Genomic DNA, 26026 nt, shown 5'->3' on the forward strand with positions numbered 1-26026 from the left:
GTTTGGTCCCTGCTACCTTAGAGTGGTGGAGATGCTCCAGGGATGGAAGAGAGCGTGTGCCCAAGCCTGTGTGAGCACCCTTTGGATTGGGACCAGTCAGGACCTCAGAGGGCTCAGGTGGGACAGGAGCTGCTGCCACTCCCCTGCTGGCACTGCAGCCCCAGGCAATAGTGACTTTGTTTGTGGGTGTGCACCTCCCCTGGACTCAGCAGAGCTGACACCAGGGTGGCTCTCTGGCACTAACCCTGCACTTCTCACTGGGGAAATCTCTGTCCATGCCCATGGGTCTGTGCTGGGCAAAGCACCACAGGGTTTGGGCTACCCTGGCCTTCACCAGGGGCAGCCAATGGTTTATTTGGAATATTGCAGGATCGACAGTTGATGTGCTTTGAGCACTTTGATACAGACTTGGCAGCAGAAAGAAATGTGAAAAAACTGATGATAATTATTCAGATTTTCCTGAAGGAGGTAATTGGAAACAAATTGCTACTAAGAGCCATGGCCATGGTTAATTGTGGTGAAGCACTGTGGCCACTCACCTGAAGGAAAAGACTGCTAGAGGACAAATGGGGATTAAAATTGTTTTTGCCCTGGTGGAGAAAGAGGGTCTCGGTGATATAATTTGGTTTGGAGGGTTATTCTGTAGCTCCTAGATTCTGACATGAAAATCCAAGCCTGCAGAGCAATGCTTTAATGGCTGGAAATAATGCAGCCAGCGATGGCAGGAGCAGCTGTGGCTTGCCTTGGTGGCAGGGGGATGGCCAGGCTGTGTGGCATCCCTTGTGCCACAGGCAGGGCTGAGCTGACCCCCACAGGAGACGCTCAGGCAGCTGTCACGTCCCCTCTCAGCAGGATGGAGTCTGCAGTGTGCACAGAGCCACCACCCTACAGCCTGCTCCAACTGTGAGTTTTACCTTTCCTGTGGAACATTGCTGCCATGCACTGTTTTATTTGCTAGCAAATTTAAACATTGCAATGTCTGCGGTTCCTGGTGCTTCTTGGATGTCTGGAGTCAGGCAGATGCTGATGCCTGTGTGAACTGATGAAATGTTTAGCACTGTGGCTCCTCTGGGCACAAGGTCAGGGAAAGCCAGGATGTGGGGTGGCATGCATGGATCTGCTGCCTTGGGGTGACACGAGTGGGGTCTGCCCTTGCTGGGCAGTGGCTCCCCGGGACAAAACCTCTTTGTCTCTCAGAGAAGCTCTTTCCAAAATGTTGTCGCAAGGATTCAGGAGATGAAAACAATGATGAAAAGGATGATCCAATTTTTACTAAATTTCACTTTTTCTAGATATTTTGATTCAGAGTTCCTGCAGGGTGAAAAAATAATAAAATTCTGCAGCTTCCTCTATCTGGTGACATATTCCATACCTGCCTCTTTCAGGACAGATCCTTGCTCCAGGTTCTTGCATATTTGCTTTGTGTTCAGGGAACTAAGTATAGGAGCACACTACAGCCTGTGCTGCTCTGTTTGCTCCCTGTGCCAAGGTAAAAGTGGGGAAAAGACAGGACAGCATGGAAAATGGGAACCAAAGTTTCTTATAGCAGTCTAAATGCAGGGCAACCCGGCTGAGTTTGTGATATTATATGAGCATTGGCTGAAACAGGTCTGAGAGTTGGGCCACCCCAATTAGAGCCTCAATTGCAGCATTTCAAAAAGGACCTTAAAACATACACATATAGCACAAGTATTAGAATATGAAACCCCCCATCTAATCTGAGATATGGGAAGAGCCATCATCACCTGGCTCTCTTTGGAAGAGAGAGATCTATGATCCTTTGATAGTTTAACATACCCTTATATAGAAAACCAAAACGTGCTGATCTGACAACATTATTATTATTATTATTATTATTATTATTATTATTATTATTATTATTATTATTATTATTATTATTATTATTATTATTATTATTATTATTATTATTATTGACAGCTTTTGGGAAGTTTGGTATTTTAGCCATTTTTCTGCCTTTACAACAAAATACCCCAGTGCTGTCAATGCAGAAAAGCCTGTCCCCAGACAGTGAGTCTGGTGTGACAGTGTTAGGGACATGCAGTCATTCTCCCCTCTGTGGGAGTCTTGCCTGCATGAGAGCTGCAGGCTGTCAGGCTTTCCCCGGTGGAATGGCAGCTCTGCTGCACAGGGTATGTGAGCAATTGCTCTTGTTTTTAACATGTGGGATCATGACTTGCTCTTCCACTCAGTGTTGGGGTTGAAAAATACTGTTGAAAATACAGGAGGCTCACTGAGAAATCAGTGAGTAAACTATCTGGATGCTCCAAATTTAGATATCATGATTGATAAGGGATATAAAATTGATTACTCTTTTTTCAAGCCAAAAGATACTCCGTTGATATGATGCAATTTGAACATGTTTGTTTTAAGAATACAGCTGTGTTTTACAGTCAGGTGTGCACCAGTATGCGCAGGCACACGTGAATGGAATAACTGCAGTATTCCAGCCCTGCCTGGAGTTAGGTGCTGTAGGAAGCTGGCAGTATGGAATGTACTGTAAGTTCCCCAGGGTCAAGCACAGTACCTTTACAATAGCATGAAAGTGGGAGTGGTACTGTGTGAGAATGTTTTCCACTACATAAATGTGCAGGTAGTAAATAGAATTTCACAATCCCTTTATTTTCCTTTATTTCCTTTTATTTCTTTAAGCTGAAGGGGAAAATAGGGGGAAAATGGGTTTCCTATGGAAGGAAAAGTTCTTGGCAGGACGACAGCTCTGTGCACGCTGTAAAGGTTAATGGATCCAAGGAGCTGCTGAGCACAAGGTGTGTGTGGTGGGTGGGAGGGGTTCACAGAGGGCCGGGTGGGGTCACCTGGGGCCAGGACATTTGGGAGCTCAGGGAGCTTGGGTGGTCAGGGTGGTGGGTTATTGTCATGCACAGACGCAACCTAATCCCGCAGAAAAAGAACAGATAACCACATGCTCAAAGCCAATGCCATGCCTGGGTTTGTCCCATGCCGCGCTCCTCGGGGTTGGTGCTGAGTGTCGGCGCTGCCGTGCCTTAGTGTGGCTCTGCCTGGAGGCGCAGGCAGGGGTGCCTGGGCACAGCCAGTGCTCCAGCAGCCCTGCTGGCTCTGGGGAGCGGGTCTGTGCCGGCCGGGCGGGGGTGCCGCCGTGAGCAGCGGGGGCTCCGCGGGCTGAGCGCTGCTCCCGCAGCGGCGGCTCCGCCCGGCCCGGCCCGGCCCGAGGATGCGGCTCCAAGGCAGCAGCGGGGCCCGGCTCTCGGCCTTGGATTGCCTCTGCCTACGGATAAGACACAGTGTGGTGTAAGAGGGTTTCCGTGGAAGGAAACTGAGAAAGCCAGGAAATTATTTTCTACGGTAAATATTTATATTTATATTATTTAGACTAATACAATCTTAAAAGTTGATGATTTTTTTTTTTTTTTTTCACCCAGAAATTTGGTATTGCCTTTAGAATATGAGAGCAGGAACTCACTGGAAATCAGAGAGGTCTTGGTTAAAGAAACTGCAGCTAAGGACCTCTTTCTTTAGGAATTTCCAGTCTTTCTACTGATGGATTCCAAATAGCTACTCTGAAGCTCTGTGAGACTCAGTATGATTTCCAGAGGATACATCCATACAATTATTTAAGCCTGATGTTCACAAGACAAAAGCTTTTGTTGCATTAAACAAATCCCTGCAGTTCTCTGGGTTAACTTGCTGCTCAGTGAGAAGCTGGGGACACCAGATTGCCAAGTGGGTGAGTAGAGGGAATTGGTCTGATGAGCTGAGTCATCACAATCCAGTACTGAAACCCATGCTGCACCCTCCCTGCCCTGTGCTGTTCGTCCAGGCAGGATTCAAGCCTCTGATACATCAGTTTTCCTGCCCAATTACATGAAATGAGATCGGGAAAAAAACTGTTTACTACAGCGTGTTCTAGTTTTTGGATTCAAACAGATTGCTGTACATTGGGTGTGAAGCTCCCTAATGTTTTTGAAATTATGCTGGAACGTCTCTGACTGACAGCTCTGAGCAAAGCACTTTCTGAGGTTATGTAAATGCCTAAAAAGAAATCTAACCCCAAATCTTAGTTGTGTAGCAGATTTGAGGCCTGTGAATTCTATGCACTGCCAGATTTTAAAGCCCTGCTGCTACCTTACCTTACATAAATACTCATAAATACTTACAGTAAGTGTCCTAAAAAGATCTTTGGTTGCTCAAGTGAGCTAGGAGAAAGCATTGCAGGGCTGCCCCATCTCTACTGGTCACAAGGAACGTGCAATTCTGCCCAGGGCTGCTTCAGCAAGAGTCGGGAACCTGCCCCCCTTCACGTCCAGATAGAGCTGTACATACCAGGGATCACATCCCAGGCAGAGGAAGGAAGTTATTTTCATTTATGATGCCCAGTATCAGGGCAAAGAGACCTTTCCTTCTGTGTCTGTGCTTTAGCATGATGCAGAAACAATTTTAAACACATGTTTATAAATTCCACCCGGGTGTTGCAGCCCTTGCTATGAATTTCAAAATTGTATTCAAGATTTATTAGTATTGGGCTGCTTCTGACACAAGTGATGTGGGGACAAAGAGCAGCATCTTCTGTGCTATAAGGAAGCACAAAAAACATGTCAGTACTCTTGTAATTTTATGCCTCTAAATGTTGTTATCCAAATGCCATTGTATTGCAATATTCTGTGTGCATTAAATCTTAGGTGCAGAACCCTATCTTATATCAAAAACGTGAAAGTAGCATCATAGTCTCTCTAATGTTTTTGTGAGAACCCTTGTTAGCTCCTAGTGCCTTGTCCTTCGTGTGACTTAAGGCAGAAAACCAAGAGTTTACTGCATTTTAAAAAGTTCAGAAAGATGTGCTTAAGTTAATAGAAGTCTTTCTTTTCAGGGTTTGAATAGGTATGTAAAAACAAGGGGATTGAATAATTGCAAAGTTGATGTGACTCTAAATAATGGCTGTGATTAGTTTTGTAGAATTGTTCATGAATAATTGGCAAAAAATATTTTCTGTATGCGGCAACTTCTAGAATAATGAGCTGACTCATTATTGCTTTTAAGGAGTGGTACCTTGAGTTGTGATCTGATGTTTATTTAAAATTGCAATTGATTTATTTTTTTGGAGAGATTGAATCGGGATCCTAAAGGATCCGTGGCATTTTTCAAACAAAATACCTGTTGTTTCCTTACTTCTATGCTGTTTATCCCTAGCTAGGTAAGAAATCAGCACTAAATTAGAACATTTCCCACTTCTCCTCTCCTGAAGGGAGCAGAGGAGAGGGACAGAATGCCTGAGCAAAGGGAAAAGATAGAGGAGGAACAGGCAAGAAAGGGATGACTGGAAATAGCAGGCAAAGGGAGGAAATGGGGAGAAAGCAGAAAGGAGAGAGAAGCAGAAGGAGACAAGGGAATGAAAAGTTGGACAGTGCAGGGCTCATGTGCCCATGGCTGCCCTAATGAGCTGCTGCTGGTCACAGGCTCTGTCTGGTGTTCATCCCCGTTCAGCTGGCCTGAGGTCCACAAGGAGCATGAGTAAGCACCAGTTCCCAGCTAAATCTCAGCAGGTTTACTGTTTACCAAACCATGACAAAAGATGAAGTTATGTCCTATCTGGCCACACACTGGGCTCTTTTTATTTTTTTTTTTTTCTAAGAGGAGAGCTAGCTGATGTTTCTTGCTACTGTCAGAAAAAAAGAAAAAAGTCAGTGATTGCAATTTAGAGGAGCTAAGTATTTAAAATAAAATATACATTCATATAAAGTGATTTCATATAAAGATTCAGTGATAACCAGATGACTCAAATCAATGCATCATCATCAAAGGCCAAAGATTATTTTGTAAGGTGTTTATACACTGTCTCTGCCCTCATTGTACCCTCTTACAGATTTACAGATGGGGACAATGAAAACACATGTTACTTGCTGTTGCCTTATAAAAAGCCAAAGCCCAATAAACTTCAATATGGAGTAAACTAATAGTGTCCTTGTGAAGAGCAACCTGAGGAGTTGTGTCCTACTACTGATAGTAAAAACAGACCTGTCACTTAGATTCAGTCTTCATAAAAAGCTAGGTTAAGATTACATTTGAAAGAGTTTGGCTTGGCATTTCCAACCAGCTGAGAAGGAATTCTGGACTTGGGTTGGCAAGAGTTAAGAGCATGTCTTCTGTAAATCTTTATTTTGTGCTTTGGAGAGACCAGTACCAGTACCAATATTTCTGATTACCAGAGAGACCTCTGGTAATCAGAAATATTGCCTACCCTCACACAAAGAGTAGAGATGTGATAAAAGCTCTGATCACAATTTGTGCTTTGCTTTCCTCATCATCAATGCAATTTTAAAGTCATGTTTAAGAGGAAGTCCATGTGTTCCTCACTGAGCAGGAATAACCCATCGGGTCTGAGCAGGAAGAGTTAACATCCTAGACACAGTGCTTTGTACAAACCAAAGAACATAAAGAATATTCCAGGAAAGCCATAAAGAGAGATGATGCAGTAATTGTTTCTGAGACGTTAGAAACACTGTTGTGCTTCCAAGTTGCTGAGTGAGCCTGACTGCAGTGTCTGGCTCAGGGTGACTCTGGGGATGGCACTTTCACAGATATCAGCAATGCAGGGTAGTCCCAAGCAGGTCCTGAAACTTTAACATGTGATGAGGCCAGAAGGTAGTTTGGTGCAGTGATAATGATTTATTTAATGCAACTAATGTATGTAAAGATTCATCCGAGACAGTGTGGAGTCTGCCAAGAGCACTTTCTTGGACACCACAGTGATCAATCCAGGCTGGAGGCTGAAGGCTTGAGTACAGGTCTGTGGGATCAAGCTACTAATTTTTAGTGGGTTTGAGCTGTTCTTAAATAAACTTTCATTAGCTAGGATGGCACCGTTAAGTCTACTTCCTGCTGAGCAATAGGATGAGAGAAAGAGCATCTACAACAGTAATAGTTTTACACAAATTGATTTAATGTCTGGAATAATAGGAAGCTTACAGAGCTTGGATGAGGGATGAATGAGGTGGACAGAAAGAGGTGGAAATAGAGGAAGAGAGCTCAGCTGGCTGCAGACAAAGGAGAAATGTGTTTTCTCTGTTTTCTCCTGTCAGCTGAAGCACACCATGTTGAACACAGGAGCAGGGAATGCTTGTGGCACACCCATGAAGCCATTCCTGACTTCGTGATCCGCACCCTTTCAATGTCTTATTCCAAAACTGGGTCCCACCACAGGGTCCTTCAGGCTGTGGTTCACTGAATGGTCTGCTAAGGGGCTTAATTACAGTCTCAAATTCCCACAGGTTTTTCTAGTCTGTCTAAAATATTTATGTCTGCAACAATTCAGACCTGTTTATGTCTCTTTTTTTGCCTGCTGGGTAAAAAGTAGTTTGGCTTTTACAATGTGTCTGTATACAGGGTTTTAGTAGCTTGGATTGCTTTTATATGTTTATAATGAAAGTAACAGCCCCTTAAAAATTGGATTATTGATCATGGGAAGACAGTAGGTATTTTTAATCTTAGAGGCAAGACTACAAATAAATCAAATTATATGAAGTATTTTATTTAAAGGCATTTGATTTTATTAAAACTGCTACATCTGGTGTTTGCATAAATGGAATAATTCTGCTTGTTCATATGAGGGTTCAGAGGAAACCATGGTAGGCGTTAGTGCTTCTCACTCGTAAAGTGCACTGATGTCAATAAGTCAAAATTAAACTCTTTCCAAATTGCAAAAAAAAACCACTGAAAGATTTAAAATTAAGGATTTGGACAGGTGTAAAATTCCCATTTCAGCTGAATTGTCCACAGGAGTTGTGATCTTTTTGCACAGATGCACATGATGCAATGAAAATGTAGGATACCATCATGTGCACCTTTACATACATACAAAGTGTAGTTGAGCATGTGTGTGTGTGGATGTATATTTCTAAACCTAAATTCCTACATACATATTGCACTGTCATGAGACACCAAGGGCTACTTTTGGCCCTGCAGTCTGTGCCGCTTCTGTGGATGTCCTGTCCAGTACCTGTAGCAGTCTCTCCAACTGTCCTGCTTGGAATGCTGCTCTTCCCACCCTAGTGATGATGAACTGCAGCACAAACACCCTCCCTGTCCAGGTGTCTGAATCTGGGGGTTTGTTTGCATGTTCCAGATGTTTGCTCTGCCAGATTTGACCACAGGAATGTGAGGTCAATGGGCTGAGCCTCATGAAGCAGAGAAGAGAAGCAGTTAGCCTGGAGTTTGCATCTTCCATCATTTCCAAGGGCGAGGCAGAAAACTGGTTTCTCCCTGGGAGAAGTCAACCAAAGAGGAACTGTGCCTTCAAGGAGGTGGGAATGTGTGAATGCCAATGGTCTTTGTCATTAACCAGCTCTCTTCAAGCTGGCTGAGGAGCTGACAGGATCTGTCCATTCAATCTCGCCTTCAAGAGACAGGAACAAAATCACCACTGTAACATTTTGGCAAAGCAAAATGTTTTGTTTGCTGGCAGGGGTTTAACTCACGTGCAGCCCTGCTGCCCTCTTAGGATGTCAAAGAAAGAGGCTTTGCAAGTCAAATGCTGCCTGCCTCACCAGCCTGTCTTACCCCAGTGATGAAGTGCTCCAGCATCAGAAGTCACCTTCTGTGTTCAGCTGAGCTCAACTGGAGTCATGCTCTCTGGCTGTGCTGTTAAGTGACTCTGAAGATGTTACAGGTGCAGGGCCGTGCTGCTGTATTTCAAGTGATCATAAAAACTCACTGGATAAATTGAAAAAGTGTGACTTTTCATTGTAGCAAGCTTGGACTGGATAAGCAACTCCATCACTGTGCTAAGGCAGCCATGCAGTCAGTGTTTGGAGGAAATGGTTCATGACCTGATGATGCTTTCCAAGCAATTCAATGAGGGAAAAAAGGATGCTGGAGGCTCCTCATGTCAGAGTAGCACTGGTGGGACAGGCAAGGGAAGCAGAAGGATCAGACAGTGGGAGAGGATGAACAGAAAGGTGCAATGCAAGCAGAAAGCCCCTTTGCTGTGCTTCAGGCTTACTCTTGAGCTCAAGATGTGGGACAAAAAGCAATAGCTTCAGGAAAAGCCCTTTCCTGAAGATCAGCAGAGCATGCCAGGAGGGTGCTGCAGCCATTGTCTCTGCAACCAAAGTGAGGAGCAAAGCCACAATGTGATGGGGTTGGGCTGCAGGAGTCAGACTCAAGATCTGGATCACCCTGAGAGTTGGGTCCGATGGGTCCCCAGAACCAGGGAAGGCCCTCAGGCCCTCTCCCCACATGGGGATTCACAACCAGCTGGGACAGGGTGCCATTGGATGCTGGGATGGACACTCCCCACAGAACCATCACATCAAAGCTGGTCCTTAGCCAAGCAAACGTGGATGGGCTGTTCCTGGAGTGTTTGGGTCAGTCCCAGCTAGGCCTGGGAATGTGTGGGCTCTGGCCCCCGAGCTGTGACCTGAGGAGGGCCCAGGGTGGAGGGCCAGGATGCTGCCCAGGGGCTGCACCCTGAGGAACGGCAGCTGTGAATCTTGGCAAAAGCCAAGCTGGTCTTGCACAAATTCTCTGGTGGTTCAGGCTGGCCAAGTTAAACATGTCCCTTACCCTGGCTTTGTCACAGCTCTGACAGAAGTCCCAGGTGTGGGTCAGAACCGCCCCTGCACAGGGCATTTGCTGGGGCAGGAAGGGTGTGCAGAGATGGAGCCTGGCGCTGCCAGGGCTTGGCCATCATGCTCCCACATGGGTGACTCACTGAGGAGCCCCTTGGGCAGCAGGTGCACACAGCCTCTGTTCCCTCTGAGCCAATCCATACAGAGGCTGTGCTGGGCAGCCATGCCGGGGCCATGGCTGCTCCCTGGAAGGAGAGAGAGATCAGAGAGGGAAGAGTGTGGACTGGGAGAAGGGAGAAGGAAATAAAGGGGCTGAGGTTGATATGCTGCTGTTGTGAGCTGCATTACCTGACAGGACTTGCCCCTTGCCAAGGGTAGGTCATCTTTCCTTTGACTCAAGAGGGTGTTGGGGGTGTGTTTGCTAGGCCCAGAAACCAGTCACTGCTGCACGGGTCTTTACATGGTCTGTTGTGGTATGTTCTGCTGCCCTGTGATCTGCAATTTCTATTTAATTGTTTACATGAACTCAGGCTCTTGCTGTCTTGGGGGAATTTCACCTAAGTAAGCACTGGGAAGATTTACCTTTATTCAAATCATAGCACCTTTGACATAGTTTTTCGTGTATTACTTTGTTTAGGTCCTTTTTAAAGAAGTTAATAAAGCTGGCAGCACAACTCCATTGACTCTCAGCAGAACAGCTCTCTCATTCCTGAGGTCCCTTTCATAACCAGTTATATTAGCACCCTTCGTTAGCATCCTGCTTTTCTCTTCAGCATTACCATGCAATGTGCTTTCTTTTGTAGTACCTAAAGCTTGTGAGATAACTCGGTTTGCCTCCCAGTGGGGGAGAAGGTATCTGTAATCTGTGTTTCGTGTCTTGGGTCTCTTGAAAGGACTAGAAATCCCAAATGCAGTAACTTGTGGGTTTTCTGTCTTAGAGAATTAGGATGTCTTTGCATTACTGAGCAGGCAAACAGTGAGCAGTGCTTGATCAATAAGAGGCATTGCCAGAGGTCTGCTATAGTCTGCCACAGCTGACGGTAAGTGTTGCTATAGGCTATGGAACTCGGAATATAAAATGTCAAATGACAGTAATAATTCATGCATCCTGGGACATATAAAACCAACAGCATGTCAATAGCTGTGGCATGCTCTGCAGAAAATATGCAGGATTTAGACATTGCAGGAGTCTGTTTTATTTTAAACCACACTTTCCTTGGTGAAATATAGACTTTCCCTGTTTGTTAAAAGCATTTATTTTCAGTTTCATGTTGCTACTTCTCTATTAACATTCTAAGAGCCACACAGCTCAAAAGGGGCCCTGAGATTCAAAAAGCAAAATATATGTATTTACTGAAGAAAACACATAAAATATTTATAAAACAGAGGGTGCAATACTATTTGAGATTCATGGACCATTTCAGCATTCATAAAAGCAAATATGGTTCTAGTATTGGCTTCACCTGGAATCAGACTTTACTGGAGAGGTTACCCAGGAGAGACCTGCCTTAAAATGAAACTTATTACAATCATTAATTTTACATAGAAAATCATTACATTTTACATGGGAAGCAGAATGTCTTGTGAAATAAGTAAGAACTTCTCCAATATTCATCTTCTTTAAAAATACTTCAGGATAATTAATATCACTTTTCTTTTACTAAAAGATGTAAAGAAGATGAATTACTGCATCTGGGAGGGCACAGCAGGCATAAGAGGAAAGATTGTGTGTATCTGATACTTGTTTTCCCCTGTGCCCCTGCTGCTTGGGAACCTAAAAGTGAAGGGTGCTGTTTTACTGGCTAAGGCTCCCACAAAAATTCTTCAGATGAAACTTTAATGAGAGAAGGAAAAAATATATTTGAAGAGCCCCATTCTTATGCTTTCAGCTGTTTGCTCCTGAGCACCTCAACTGTGGGTTGTCAGGCCTCAATTTCTGTAAATTTGCTTGAAAGTAGAAGGGCAAGACAGAAAAGTTGCATGTCCCTCATGATTATATGAATATAGGGCTTAATGTAAAGGTAATACTTCTAAAAGAATGTAAAATATTAACTGAAAAAAGAAAGAAGGCAAAGCATCACAAAGAAATCCACTACGCATTATTTAAATCTCCCCCTGTGAGAGGCTGAGGATTCAAACGCATACAGTTGTCTGCTCTTCCATGTGACAGCAACCCCTCTGCTTTAGAGTTGCACAGTCCTGGCTCTCAGTGGTCTACTTGAGAATTTTTTAAAAAGTTATATATTAAAAAAAAAAAGTCTTAAATATAATTTCCATTCTTTGAAGACCATAAAGTGATTTTGGGGCAGTGGACTGTACCTGTGTAGACAGGCACTAATAGATATTTTGGCACATCTTGCTGAAGCTAGCTTGATATGGAGATGATTAAAATAAATAAAAAGCAAAATTAATCCTGCTAACTGTCTGAGACCTAAGAAAAGGGATGTCTTTGTTCTGACGAGAACATCTTGGCTCGTTCTGCTCCTTTGGCTTGGTTTGGGGAGGATGTATTTAACAGTCCTCCCATGATACTTGGCAAATATAAAGCTGTCACATTGGATTCTGCTTCTCTTTGTATTAAAAGAATGTCTATGGTGTTTATGTTGTGGGAAAAAAGCACTATTTCTACTTATTGTATTTTCATTGTCTCTTTTCTTATGACTGTAGTGTTTGCCAGCAGCCAAGGGGGCACTTTGATGCTTGCTTTGATGCCATGGTTTATTGTGTTGCACAGTTGAGCCTATGGTTTTCCTTTCAAATCAGAGCTGGCATACTGGGTGAAAAAAAAAAACCAAAAATAAAGCTTTTCTATAATTATGGTTATCTCATAAAGTCTGCATTTGCTACAGCTGCTGGGGTGTTGGAAATCAGTGTTTGTAAATACCTATATATTCTGATTTGTTTTCAGCCTCAGAGATGTTTTTGTCTGTCTGTGTTCCTCACCCCTGGCCATTCATGCAAGCAGCCTTCCCTACCTGCACGCCGAGCTGCACTGCCTCGGGAAGATACCAGCCTGTTACCCAGCTTATCTGCATGGTACAACTTCACCTTGTTCCCTCCTCTCACTCTGAGGGATTAGCATCCAAAGAAAACCAAATTAGTCTGGTATCAATTCAGCCAGGAAAGCGAGTAGCCAAAGCGACCAGAACGCTCCTGCTGGCAGGACTGAGTGCAGAAGGAGGCTGGCAGGGCGTGCTCTTTGTGTGCTGCCCAGCTCCACCACGCTCTCTCAGAGCCCCACGGGGACACCCTGGGTCCTGCTGGGGGGAACCAGACCCTCCTGTGCCCACAGGAAGCCTCACTTGCTGGCTCCATGCTCCACGTGACTGTGCCAGTTAGGATGTGTATAATGCCTGCTTGGATGTGTCTGTTGCTTTTCTCCATGTGTCTTGTGGTCATCTGAGAACTGATGAGGAACCATTCTGTTTCCATTTTGCTGACGGAAAAGGAGAGCCTTTGAGAGGCTGAGTGATTTGTCCAGGATTATGCAGCAAATCAATGGGAGAAAAGGGGATCAGGCCATTCCACACAGGAGCGCCTTTAACTGTCCCATGGGCTTTCTAGGGAATGGCATGCAGGTCCCCAAAGAGGCCTCTTCCAGCAGTGTTCCTCCATTATTTGTCAGATTATTGCTGTGAACAGTGGAGAAATGCAAAATGTATTATTCATTTCTCCTACTCCTAAAATCAATAGCTATCAAAATACAAAAACAATTTAAATCAAAAGGCACTTATTGAGTGCAGATCCTACTAATTAGGTATGATTTCCCAACAATTTTTTAAATTATTTATCCAAGGGATGGGTGAAAGGCACTTTATATGTCCCAGAGTGAATATTATAAACCTCTTGTCATGATACAGAAAATGTGAAATGTAGTGCAATGCAGTGAGATTTGTAACCTTGATGAACTAATGTAATATCAATAGACATCAATCTGTGCAAAAAAAAATCCGTCTCATCATAACATCTAACAAGATATGTCAAAAGTCAATAACCTTGTGAAATGGACACGTATCAGTGAAGGTTACAGACTTTGCTGCTAGGAATCAATTAAAAATGTAATACCCACTTGCAATGGAAATTACTACGCCATCACCAAAAAGGAGGTTTACATCATGCATGGACATTTGTCATAAGGGCAGCTCCCTTTAGGCTGGCTGTTGGCTCTGTAAGCAATTCCACTGTAATAGATGGCTTTTTGGTTTTTTTTTTTCTTATGCTGCTATTGCTTAGTTTAGCCCCATAACCAACATGCAAAAAATATTTATGCCATATCCAGTTAAATATATCTTTAAAACCCAACAGAAAAGAGCCAATGGTTTTGAAGGTTTTTGGGTAAAAATTAGTAAGCAGCTCTCCTGTTAAATGAAAGATTTACAATTTTGAGTCGATATTGTAGATCAATGTTCTTCAATTTTTAATTATAAGGATTTTTCTCAAGCTTCTTTGGATCTTAATTTTCAAACTTATACTTCCCATCCATACAGCAGATCTTAAGGCTCCACCACACCAACATTGTGTCAAGTGAAATTCTTGGTCCCATCATATAGGTGTGATACCCACTCACCAAATGCTTTCAGTCAGTGATTTAAAAGAAGAGTATAAAATATTATATATGTTTTCTCCTCAATTTTTGAAACCAATTGATAAAATATTCACTTTTTAGGCACTTTACTTTGCCAATGAAATCTGATAGTAATTGCAGGGCAAGTGTAACTTTGAGGCCAAAACTAAGGATTTGAATGGGAAGGGAGGTCCTATGGCTTCAGAAACAGCAGTATGTGAGGGGCTGAAGTAAAACTATCAGAGTAATTCAGAGCTTAAACTTTTATTTTGGTGCTTTCTTGTGTAGCCTTAATGATGATCAGCTCCCAGGAAAGCCATCAGGAGCCTGAGCAAAAAGCTGCAGTGGTCCAAAGTGCCTGTGTGGTTCAGCTGCTGCAGGCAGCCCACAATTGCTCTGCAGCACTTCAGTGCAATTGTGCAACCTGGGATTCAAGGCAGAGCCATAACTCAGAATTTCATGGCATTTTAAAGCACAAGTCAGAATTTTAATGGTATTTCAACCTTCCTTATTAGTTGCACAATAAGTGTCTTTCAGCCAGTGTTCTGCAAATTCCTTCCTGGTGGTCTGAAAAAGACACGGCTTGAAAGCCAGAGCAGGGGAGGTGAATGCTGGGTGTGTGGAAATGGATCTTGAATTGATGGGAGGAACAAGGGATTCTGAAAAAGCACTGCAATAAGATGGCATGGGATAATAAGGGTAGTAGCGAAAAGTTTAAAAAAGCATGCCATGATTAAATTGGATATATAGGATAAATTCAACTTCAGTTACTCAGCTATCCTGCTTGTATTTTTGTTGGTTTTAATTAATGAAAGTTTCTCTGGCAGGTATGAAAGCAAAGTTCAATCTCAGAGTGTTTGAATTAGAATTCCTAGTTGCATCAAGTGAAACAGGCAATGCTACATTTAATGTTTTGCATTTTCTCATTCCATTTAAATGTGAATGAGTATCTGGAAGGAATATCCAACATTGCAGATACTGTTTAGTGATATATTCTTCTTATCTTCTTTTCTTCTGTCTAATGCTTTTCATACATGCTTAAAAAGTGTGCGATTGTCTGTCTGATTGTATATTAGTGACTGCAAAGGTTACCTAAATTGAGACCATGGACTAATTTTATTTCAAATGCGGGGTAGAAGCACATCTGTTTCAAACAGATTTGTGAAATGCCTTTTGTGAGTTCAAATCACATACAGTAATGACCACTTAAGTGAGCTCCTACACACACAACAACTCATTTGCAACAGTGCTAACGAATGTATCTATAAAATGTCATTTGCATTTTGGTGTTCTGAAATAGGCTCGTCCTCTCCATTGCCCTGGAAAATTCAGCCCTCTGTTATTGTGTAGAGGATACTAAAGAAAAGCATGTGTTCTTCCTCATGGAGGATGTGTTAGCTACTGTATAACTGTACTTGATAGATATTTTGTATTTTGCTTGGGTCTCCCTTTGAGAGAGGCATAGCATTTTTTGAGTTGTTAACTAACACTGTTTTCTAGCCATGAATTGTTATAATTATATAAGATTATGAATATAATTGAGGTAATAAAACCAAAGCAAATAGTCTAGATTATATCTCTGGATTGTATTCATAGGTCAGAAGTGTGTGGTTTTGCTGAATATCACATTGATTTCAGAAGAGTATCGTTCGGAAATGATCACACCAGCTGAGGGCCTATACCTTACCTATGAGCCTACATCAAACAGCTCACTTTGCCTTTTTCCACAGATTTCCTTTCCACAGATAAAGATGTGTACAGCCTCCAGGTATCTACAGTGGGCAAACTGAAAGTAAACAAATAGAAATGTGTTCATGCAACTAATTTCTACTGTAAATGATTTTGTTTTAAACTGTGGAAGGATCAAAGAAAAGCTTTGCAGAACAGCTTCTCCATCATGGAGCTGGGGTGGCAGAGGATTGCAGTAGTCCTGCCTGGCCTCTGCTGAGATGCAATCTGTCCTGCACTTGTCCTGTGAAGCAGGAAAGTGTTATTATATTTAATTTTCAGACAGAAAGCTAAGACATGGACAGAAACCATGGAACTTGTCTACACACCTAAGGGAACTCTGCAGAAGCTGAGGAGTTGAAGAAAGCTGTGTGGAGGGCATGACTAATAACCTAAACCATTAAACCATTCTCACAAAATCTGTGTTGCCAAATCTGTTGCCACTGAAATCTGAAATCAAACATTAGCAGCCAAGAACATCATGCTAATTAATTGCCTCAGGAGGACACAATTTCCAAGATCTAATCAAAGATGGAATCCAGCTTCCATATGTCCCATTTTATAGCCCAAGAAAACACGCACGCATTTTTCAAAGAAACAGTGACAAATGTCCAAGTACTTGTCTCTCAGCTGAATAAAACTAATCACCAGGCCCGGGGATAGAAATGGCTGCTCATCAGCACCTAGCCTGAAAAGCCAGCCCAGGATGTCGCTGACAAACCATTTTCCTTCGGAATGTTGAAGGCGGCTTCAGAAGGTGACAGCTGAGCATCAGAGCACCTCTGTTCTGCCCACAGAACAGCATTACTCCTGCCTTGTCATGGTGCTAGTTTATTTTAAAAAATAATAATTAGGAACAAAAAAAGTTAGCGTGTCACATTCTTGACAAAATAGTGGGGAGAAGGCAGAGGTATCAGTAGTCACAGATACGTGCCAGGGCTGCCTTGCAGTGCTATAAGCTTGTCCTTGCTTGAACTTGACATTCCTGTAGATGGGATGTCTGTGCCAGAATGGCAGTGGTGCACAGCCCCAGGGACACAGTGGGGGCTGGAGAGCCTCAGCACTCCCAGAGAGGCAGGCCTGCCTGGCTGTGGAAGCAGAGCCCCACTGGGAATGTCCTAGCTCTGTGCGGCTCTGAGGCATACGGAATTGTTCAGCCAGCTTAAAGACATAATGTTTCTTTTAAATATTTATTGTTTGAAGGATCCTTACATGCATGAGAAGATCTGTACTATGTAAAGACCACATGCTGTTGTGGCTGCACTCACAGTCTGCCACGTTTCAGGGGATGCAGGAGTCACCTCTGTGTACCCTGCTCCCACTCCTGCTTGGCTGGTGTGAGGTGTTTCACACAATGCCCAGGTTTGGTTGGACAGAGTTGGATGATCAGCTTGTTGTAGCAGACCTGACCATGAGGAATGAACATCTTTTGCTTGCCACAGCAACAGCCCCAGCCTGAGTGCCATGCTCAGAGGACGGTCGGGAATGTGTTGGTGCCCAGCGAGCAGCCTGGGAGGCCCAGTGCAAACAGGGGAGGAACACAGTTATAGAGCAGGGCTGTGACAGACCTTGGTGTCCAACCCAGGGTTTCTGAGTGACCCCTTATCCACACAAACATCATTAGTATTTGCTAAGGGGTCAATTCTTGGAAGCATACAACATTTTCACTTTTCTCTTTCACCCTTTACATATGATTCATGTGAAACTTCTAATCTAAAAAGAGTATCTTGACACTGTTTAGTAAAAATGGGCTTGAGGAAAGCAGTACAAATTGCACAGCAAATTTTCACTCTAAATGTTGAAGAAAATATATTTTATTCTGTCTATCCGGAGGAGATTAAAGAAAAAAATAAGAAGGTCAAGGTAAGTAATTGTAGCACACCATCTATTGTGTATTTCCTCAAGATCACTCCAGTTGTACAGAATAATGGCATTTCTGAACTTCAGTAACTTCTACCACACAAAGACACAGCATTTTGACAGGACTCAGTAAATCATTTAAAATCATAAGGGCCATTATGCAGACTGTGTGATAAAGTTAGAGACAGGGTATTTTTCTGCAATTGGTCTTCAATTTCCCTCTAGATTTTAGGTGACATAAAGCTCAAAAGGAGCTCCTTAGTGCTTACTGTCTCAGAGATGAGATCAACACTTATGAGGACATGTTTTGATGACACAGCTCAGAAAATTGAAGGGATTATTATTATGGAAGGACCAAGGTGATAAGTACTGTGTTATATATGAATAACTGTCAGTCAGACAAGCCAAGAAAGGTCATAATCCATTATATTAATGTCATAAATGTTATCATAAACTGACATCAGGAGGGTAAACTGGGATTCTTGCACTTTTTAAAGTGCTGCTGTTCTTAAATGACACTGTCCTGGAAAGACATGTTGATACTAATTTTGCTCTCAAAATAAAAGACTTTAAAGATTTTCAGCAAAACAGAAGTAGTATTTTACATTTTTTTGGGGGGGGGTTAAACTTTTTTTTTAAAAGGAACTGACTGAATTATCACAACAGTATCCAAGATACTATGAACAGATGGAAGAGGAGAGACCCAATAATTTCTGAATATTTACTGTCCCCCTTTGCTTTATTTGGACTGTAACTTTCACTGTAACTAAAACACCCTCTGGGGGCCACTCTAGCTGAGGATAACAAAAACAAGAAGGCAGAGGTGGAAGCTCCTGTCCTGGCTGCTGACTGTCCCAAGTCAGAACTGCACCTTGCTGTAATTCACTCCCTTGACATTAGTATTTTTCCCATATCAGATATGAACTGTGATGATACTCAGGAATGTATGAGAGTGAAAAAAGACAATTTCATGTCTTTTGTGTTGCTGAGCATTTTGATGCTCACAGAGAGCAGGCAGCTCAGTGAATGTTACCAGTGCATGGCTCCTCTGAATTACCCTGGGCTCCTAGAGGAGGATCCCCAGGATTCAAATGAGACTTTGTTCTTGCCAGCACCACAGGGTGCTCCATCCATTGCTGACCAGTTATGAGCCAGCAGTAAATTACTGTCACTTATGTAAAGCTGCACCCAGAACAGGCTCCCAGGTGAGAGTAAGGGAGGTGAACTCTGAGCCCATGCAATACCAAGGCCTTGTGTCCACACTCACTAACATTGCAAATCCTATAAACAAACGGTGTAATGCTGAAATGTGGGTGCATCAGGGGTGAAACAACTGGACCACTCATTTCCAGCTTTGGGGAGAACGCCATGGTAAACTCCAGAAACGCAAGAGGAATTTAAGGTGAGTTTTCACATCCCACAGAATCCAAAAGAGAAAAGCAGGGTAAGTACTTCTGGAAGTTGCCATGCTGTATTTACTGACCACATCAGATCAGAGCTGAGGTTTTATGTCAGAAGTTAGAATGCAGGATGTCCAGCAGCCTCCTGCAGATGTATGGCTGTGGTTGCACTGATGTGGGCAGGAGGCAGCCACTGGTGAGTCACTGCAGCCCTTCCTGCAGGAGCTGCTGGCTGCAGGAGGCATCCACTGATGGAGAGGGCCTTGCAAAAGTCACCCATCTGGTCTAGCATGTACAATCCACAAATAAGCCATGTTTGTACCATGCAGGTGAAATGTTCAGGGTGAAACCAATGTGGGCTAACTTGAATTGTATAAATAACTGCAAATCATTACTTCAAATGAGAGCATAATGTCTGGAACCACAGGCAGGAAAATGCATTTACAGACTATCAAATTATCTTGGGATAATAGTCTAATGGTTTTCACTGCTGTACTTTATGTTCTTATAGCTGAGCAAAGAATACTACAGCTGGAAAAGGCTCTGAATTTCAAAGAGAAGGGATTTCAGAAGTAGAGTGCTTCCACATAAGAGACTGCCATTTCTGTTATTTTAGGGGAACATTAGAAAACCCCCAGCAAACAAAAAAAGTAATTTTTTATGGTTTGGAACTACACAGAATAGCATCTGATGATAAACAAACCTTTAGAAAATTTGTCTATTTTATAATATAACCTGCAAAGTGCTTCCTTGTTCAAATGAGGTTACTTATCCCTGTGATTGCAACAAAATGCTTTTGATCAAATGTGTTTTCAGAACTGGCACAACCAAATCAAGCAGCTAAGCTGCTATATCAGTTTGCATGCACAAGTGCTGTTTGAGTATAGAATTTTTGGAGCACATTTTTAGAGAAAACAGAGTGCCCTTTGAAATCTTGGAACTAAAGCTGTATAAATGCCCTAATGCTGTTTATGATGTCTGTGGAAATACATGACACTCAAAGTGCTTTTAGGATGCTCCAAAGTATATCAAAGAGCATTAACTTCAGCACAGCTGGGAATGTCCCCAGTTCACTTATGAATGCATGTTTCTTATATTCTGTATATTAACTATACCTACATATAAGGCCACACTTAATATAGCCTTGCTCATTGAGAATAATCCACAGAGTAAGCCTATTAGGTAAGGTTTAGCATCTACATTTTTCTGCTCACATCTGCTTGCCTGACATATATAATCTGCCTGGATGTCACAGTTTACATCCTATTTTCATTGGATGATAATGGAACTTGATCAGTGTCTTCATCTCCTTCTCTGCCGCTCCAAGAAATATTTCTGCTTGTCAGCTCCCCCTTAGCAGGACTCTCTGGTGTGACCCTTAGCCAGGTCCTTTATTAAAGGGTAGTGCATGCAAGGCTTGCAGGCAACTGTGCCATTTATCATTGTGCAAAATGTGTGCAGAAAGTGCTACTTACAAGACAGTAAGGAAATAAAAAAGTGATATAGCAATTTCCTAACCTGAATTTTCTCTACTTCCTTTTCTCTCACAAAGGTCTGGCATATCACCATTTTAGTAGCAATAAGTCAGTATTTGCTTTCTGAAGACTTATGTTTCTGCTGAAGTCTAATGAAACTGAACTGTAGGCACCTCAGTAATTTTAGAACAGCTTAGTCTGAGAGGTAAATTAAAATTAGGGAAAATTAGACCATTTTTAATGAGATGGTTATTACACTGAATAATGATGATTATTGCTTCTGCTTAATAAAACTGTCAGCCAGTGCAAAATATATATTAAGGGAAATTACATTACATTATATTTCTGTCAAGTCAGAAATTTGGTGTGTTGCTTTCCCAAAAACCATGGAAATAATGAAATGTTAGACAGGGCTTCCTTTTCCAAATAGGATCAAACATGGAGCTTTCAGAAACAGCCCTTTAAAGCCCTGATGTAAAGCCTATTAAATCTAATGTTTGTGAAGATTTCTGCTGCCTTCTGTGCCATGTAGATCAGGACTTGACTGAAGTGAGCAGTGTTCCCCCTGTTGTCTCTACTAAATACCGAGACAACAGCACACGGTGAATGCACACTGAGCTCAGTGCTTGCTGGCACATTTCCTTTTCTCTTCTGATTTACCTGGCATATTAGGAGAGGGACTGCATAGGGTGAGACACACTGATATTCCCAAGGTGAAAACAAAGAGGAATATTACCTATTATCTGTTATAATAGATGTAAAAATTAAATCCTGCTGTGGAAACCTTGGTGTGGAAGCTCCAGACACTTAGAGGTGAGGCACCTCCCCAGAGGCCTGTCCAGAGGCATAAATGACCAGGAAATTTGAGTGCTCAGCATTTTTTGTTTAAAAGTAGGCCCAGTATGAAAGCCTGCCTTCAGCAAGAGCTGCTGTCCTGAGGAATGGGAGCTGGGGTGGCTCTCTCCTCTGTGCTGGGAGTCTACAGGACAGTAAACTGCCAAATGGACAAAGAAGGGAGGTGGGAAGTGAAGCGTGCATTCCTACTACCAGCCCTTCTCTGTGTAGGGTTCAATCTAAAAGGATAAGTTTTTGTGGAATAATTTTATATAAACTAAGCCACACTTTTCTTACAGAAAGGTGTTTATTGCAGCTGCAGTAGCAGTAAATTTTACAGATTCTGAGAGAGATCAAATAAGCAGCAAAAACTGCATGACTCAATACATGCCTATGCCAACTGAACCAGTGAACCAGGGCACAGAGGTGAGCAACTCTTTCTGTGGTGCGTGTTAAAAACTGGATAAACAGAGAGTTACCATATAATTTTATTTTTTGAGAGCACTATTCCTCTTACAAAGAGCAATGTATTATCTTAAATGAGGATGATAACATGATTAGTAAGTCACAGCACATGTGTTTCTTAGGTTTTCATCATACTGTGAAACGTTTACAAATCAACAAGATTTCTCATTTTATGAAGCCCATTTTGTAGAGTTCCATAAAACAGGTTCAACAGTCACAATTTCATTAGCATTATATTGTTGCCATGGTAATGTGGCACCAATTCAATGGATGGGCTTTTCATCCTGGGCTTATAGAATTGCTCTTCCTGTCAAAAATACATCTATATGGAAACAGCAAACAGACCTTACCACTGGAGTATGAGCACAAAATATCACGTGCTAATTTGGCTGGGAATGTATCATGTTACTGGCAGCAGACCCAGAAATCATCAGAAACATGGTAGAAGTTACTGAGCAACATACACAATAGCAAAGTCACACTTCAAAATTAAGAAAGTTACACACATTCATTGATGCAGTATCTGAATGTACTATTGCAAAAGCCCTTGGTTCTACTGTGTTCCTTCTCTGAAATCCTGTTAGGAGGGCACAGTGCAACTGGGAATATTGGAGGAAACAAAAGCAGGAACACACTAAAGAATAAGATGTGAGCTAAAGGCGTGTTGGTCCTTCTCCCATTTAGGTGTTCTGCAGCATGTTCTGGGCTAATTGCTGCCAAATGCAACACCTTGTTTCTCTGGTCTGTAAAATTGGGGTAATGCCCCCTCTGCCCCTGTGCACAGTACCTGGGTGTATATATATATATATATATATATATACCAGATAGTGAGTGATGGCTGGTATTGCTAAACACTGTCATTAAGTAAAGTAGAAAGGCGTTTAACAGCTCCAGGAAAATGCACTGCACAGATCTACAATTTGAGAAATGTCACTGAGAGGACCTGGACTCACCCAGGGAAATGCAGAAGAGATGACAGACTGAGCAGGTAACAGTACATATGAACTTATGAAGGAAGGATACTCACATGATTAAAAAATCATGACAGTTCATAGGTTTTTAAAAATAAATATTGCAGGCTGCAGGAGAAGTATCCACAGCAATCTGAGCAAGGAATACAATATAAGAAATAATACAATGTAAGGCAACAGTAGGGAGGCTTGTTTATAATATGTTAAAACACTTTTTTGTGTATTTGCACTGGTATTTCTTATTTACACAGGAAAAGTCTTTTACCATGACACATGGTGTTCAGTCTATCATTCCTTAGCTTAATCATGTTGTGTCCTTTGTAGCAGCAAGGGTAAACTACAGACAGGAGAGTATTCAGTATAATGAAAGATGTCTTCCACTTTACATGATAAGTTTTTTCTGATTTACAAAAGCAGTATCTTCTCCAGCTGAGTGAGGAAAGAGAGACCTTAACTTGCAGATAAAAAAACTCAGAGAATAGGCTTCTCCTCCATTAGGATCCTATTGTTCACACACAAAAAGATAACTGTTGTTACCACTATTATCTATTTATTTACTTTTAACATGATATAGCCACAGGACCCACTGAGACTGGGACCTACTTGCCTAAGCACAGCAAAACCCCAGAGTGCTGCAGTCTCTCCTTCAGACAATTTATAAGCCACAGGAGAGGAAAGAAAGAGAGAGGGAGAGACAGCTTAAGTGACTGACTGTCTAGGTCAGAGGAGAAGTCAGTGGCAGAGGCAGCACGGATCTCCAGTCCCTGAACCCTCCATTGGGAGGCGTGTCCTGGTGGGTGAAGGACGTATTTGGAGATATCCTCCACCAGATTCTGAGGATTCACATCTAACTCATACACAGAGCCATGCTTTACCCCCTGATTTCAATGGCTGCATCTGTGCTGCTGAGCAGGGGTGGCCTGAGGCAAAGCTTGCAGTCAGCTGTGAAGCCCACCCCTATTACCTATTGAACACCTTCAGGCTGGCTCCAGGGCAACCCTGTTAATCCTCTCAGGGACAAAGGCTCAGGAATACCCTATGTTTTTTGAGCATGTTCAAGGGCACCAGGGTCAGGGTATCTGCCACAGAAATATTAATGGGTTTCAACACCACAACTGAAGCAATAGGGATCAGGCTTGCTTTCTTTGGAGAAGGGACTTCCAAATCCAAGCTTGAACAGATGGAGGGAGGGGGAAAAAGACAGGAGAACTTTTTGTTCACAAGAACAAGAAGTCAGTTTACATCAGAATTTGAAAGCTTTGATCAGATATGATGTCTTAGATTAGGAAAGCATTAGCTTGGAATTTTTCTTGCTTTCTCCTCTCTCTCTCTCTCTCAAATCCATATAAAGTAAACCCCTTAGACTCTCGGTGAAGAGACATTCATCTTCTGCTCGGTAAATACCTCCTTGTGCTGTGTGATGCCTGCTGACTTTACTGCTATTGCAGCCTTTTAAAATGCTTCCAGGGAATCTCATTCCATTTTAACTTTCATTTTGTTTTTTTATTAAGGAATCCAAAGAGAGTTTATAATAATCCCAGTTTAACTTTTTAATAAAAACTGCAAATAATAAGCTAGCATAGATTTGATCTCATATATATATCTGATAAAAATTCGGATCTGTAGTAAAATATGTTAGCCAGGAGTCTGTTGTCATCATATTAATGAATATAAAAGCTGGCAGCTTCAAAATGGCAATATTACAGTAAGCCTACTTTTTTTATAATGGTTTTGCATTGTGCATTCAGTATTGATGAAGATTAAGATTTAGCATGCAGAAGTAATATCCATTATGATGGGATTGTCCACAGTGAATTGAGTAGGACATTTGCTTAATTAAAAGTATTTATCTTAGATGATTTAAGACATATGTCCTACTACTGAACTGATGATGTAAATTGGTTTCTTATAATCAGTTCACCACTGATGACTCCTTATACTAAATAGAAGAAGAAAAAGGTAAGAGAAGAGTCCGAGGAAAATTATAGATGCCACTGCCATAGAATTTAAAAGAACTTTAGAAATAATGTTTAACTAACCCTATGCCATGAGCAGGAAATATACCTAATCACACCCCTAATGAAGAGATCTCATACAGCCCTAAAAGGCTGAACTTTGAGCAGAAAGTTTGGAGATGAAGACATGAACACATACCCAGATTCCCACTCCCACCCACTGCAGCTGTGCCTCAGAGGAGTTTGGAGGCAGAGCCTGGGGATGGGAGGTGGCACAGAGCCCGTGGTGGCTCTGTGACACGGTGTGGGTGTCCTGCAGGGGCTGGGCAGGGCGTTCCCAGGCTTTGGGCATGGCTGGGAGCTGAACTGCTGGGGCTGGCAAACTGGGGCACAAGGGAGGGCAAGGCAGAATGCCAGGGAGGGCAGGAACCAGTGGGATCTGCTCCTCAGGGTGGTTTTAGGTGTGTTTATAAAGACATACGGAGTGGTTTAATCTCTTATACAAATATGCTTTTAAGGGAGAACCCCAATGGGTGGAATGTTTCAACCTCTCTCAATTTTACAGCCCTACAGCCCAAGTTTCCTGGACTAGCCCACCTTCCTTCCTGCCTCGCCAAATGACTCATGGAAAGCTGTTGATCTTCAGTCTATGGAGACAATCTAACATCAGCAACTTTCTGGGGGTGCAGCTACAAGGTAGGGCCACATCCAACTCCTTCGAGCCCTCCCACCAGCTCAGGTGTGCTACTGACAGGAAAAGCTCGTGACTCCTGCTCCAGAGAGCTACTTGTCTGCTTCCTGGAAACCCTGCAAAGCTGCCCCTGAGACAACTGGGCCTTCCATCAGCCAGACACACCAATCACTCACTAAATAGTTTTGGCTGAGGTTGTTGGACAAAATCTTCATAGATAGAGCCAAGAGGACAGGCAAGAAATATTTATCTTCTCTGTGCCACATGTTGTTTTTTCATAATTTCTTCTTTTCTCCTTTTTACACTCCAGGCATTTTTTTCTTTCTACATAGGCTAATAGGAAGAAATACTGTGGCTTACTCCAGTCATTTAATTTATTTGTTTTAATTCTAATTATGAGCATTCAAATAGCAGCTGACATTTGTTGATATATGTTACACTTCTGAAACACTAGAAAAAATATCTGATCTATTCTCTGTTAATGCCTAGGTGACATTTTAGGAACAGGAACCACCTGGGAAGG

General features: G+C 42.4%; 1 long non-coding RNA gene across 1 annotated transcript in view; it reads left to right on the plus strand.

Annotated features, from left to right (window-relative positions):
* The window catches only part of LOC132077050 (uncharacterized), a 41464-nt gene that overhangs the window by 13125 nt on the left and 2313 nt on the right, over positions 1-26026 (plus strand). Inside the window, exon 3 of the long non-coding RNA XR_009418990.1 lies at positions 25378-25508. This is a non-coding gene — a long non-coding RNA (uncharacterized LOC132077050). The remainder of the gene's footprint in view (positions 1-25377; positions 25509-26026) is intronic.

This window comes from Ammospiza nelsoni, chromosome 9 (assembly GCF_027579445.1).
Source record: "Ammospiza nelsoni isolate bAmmNel1 chromosome 9, bAmmNel1.pri, whole genome shotgun sequence".
In the NCBI taxonomy this organism is placed as follows: Eukaryota; Metazoa; Chordata; class Aves; order Passeriformes; family Passerellidae; genus Ammospiza; species Ammospiza nelsoni.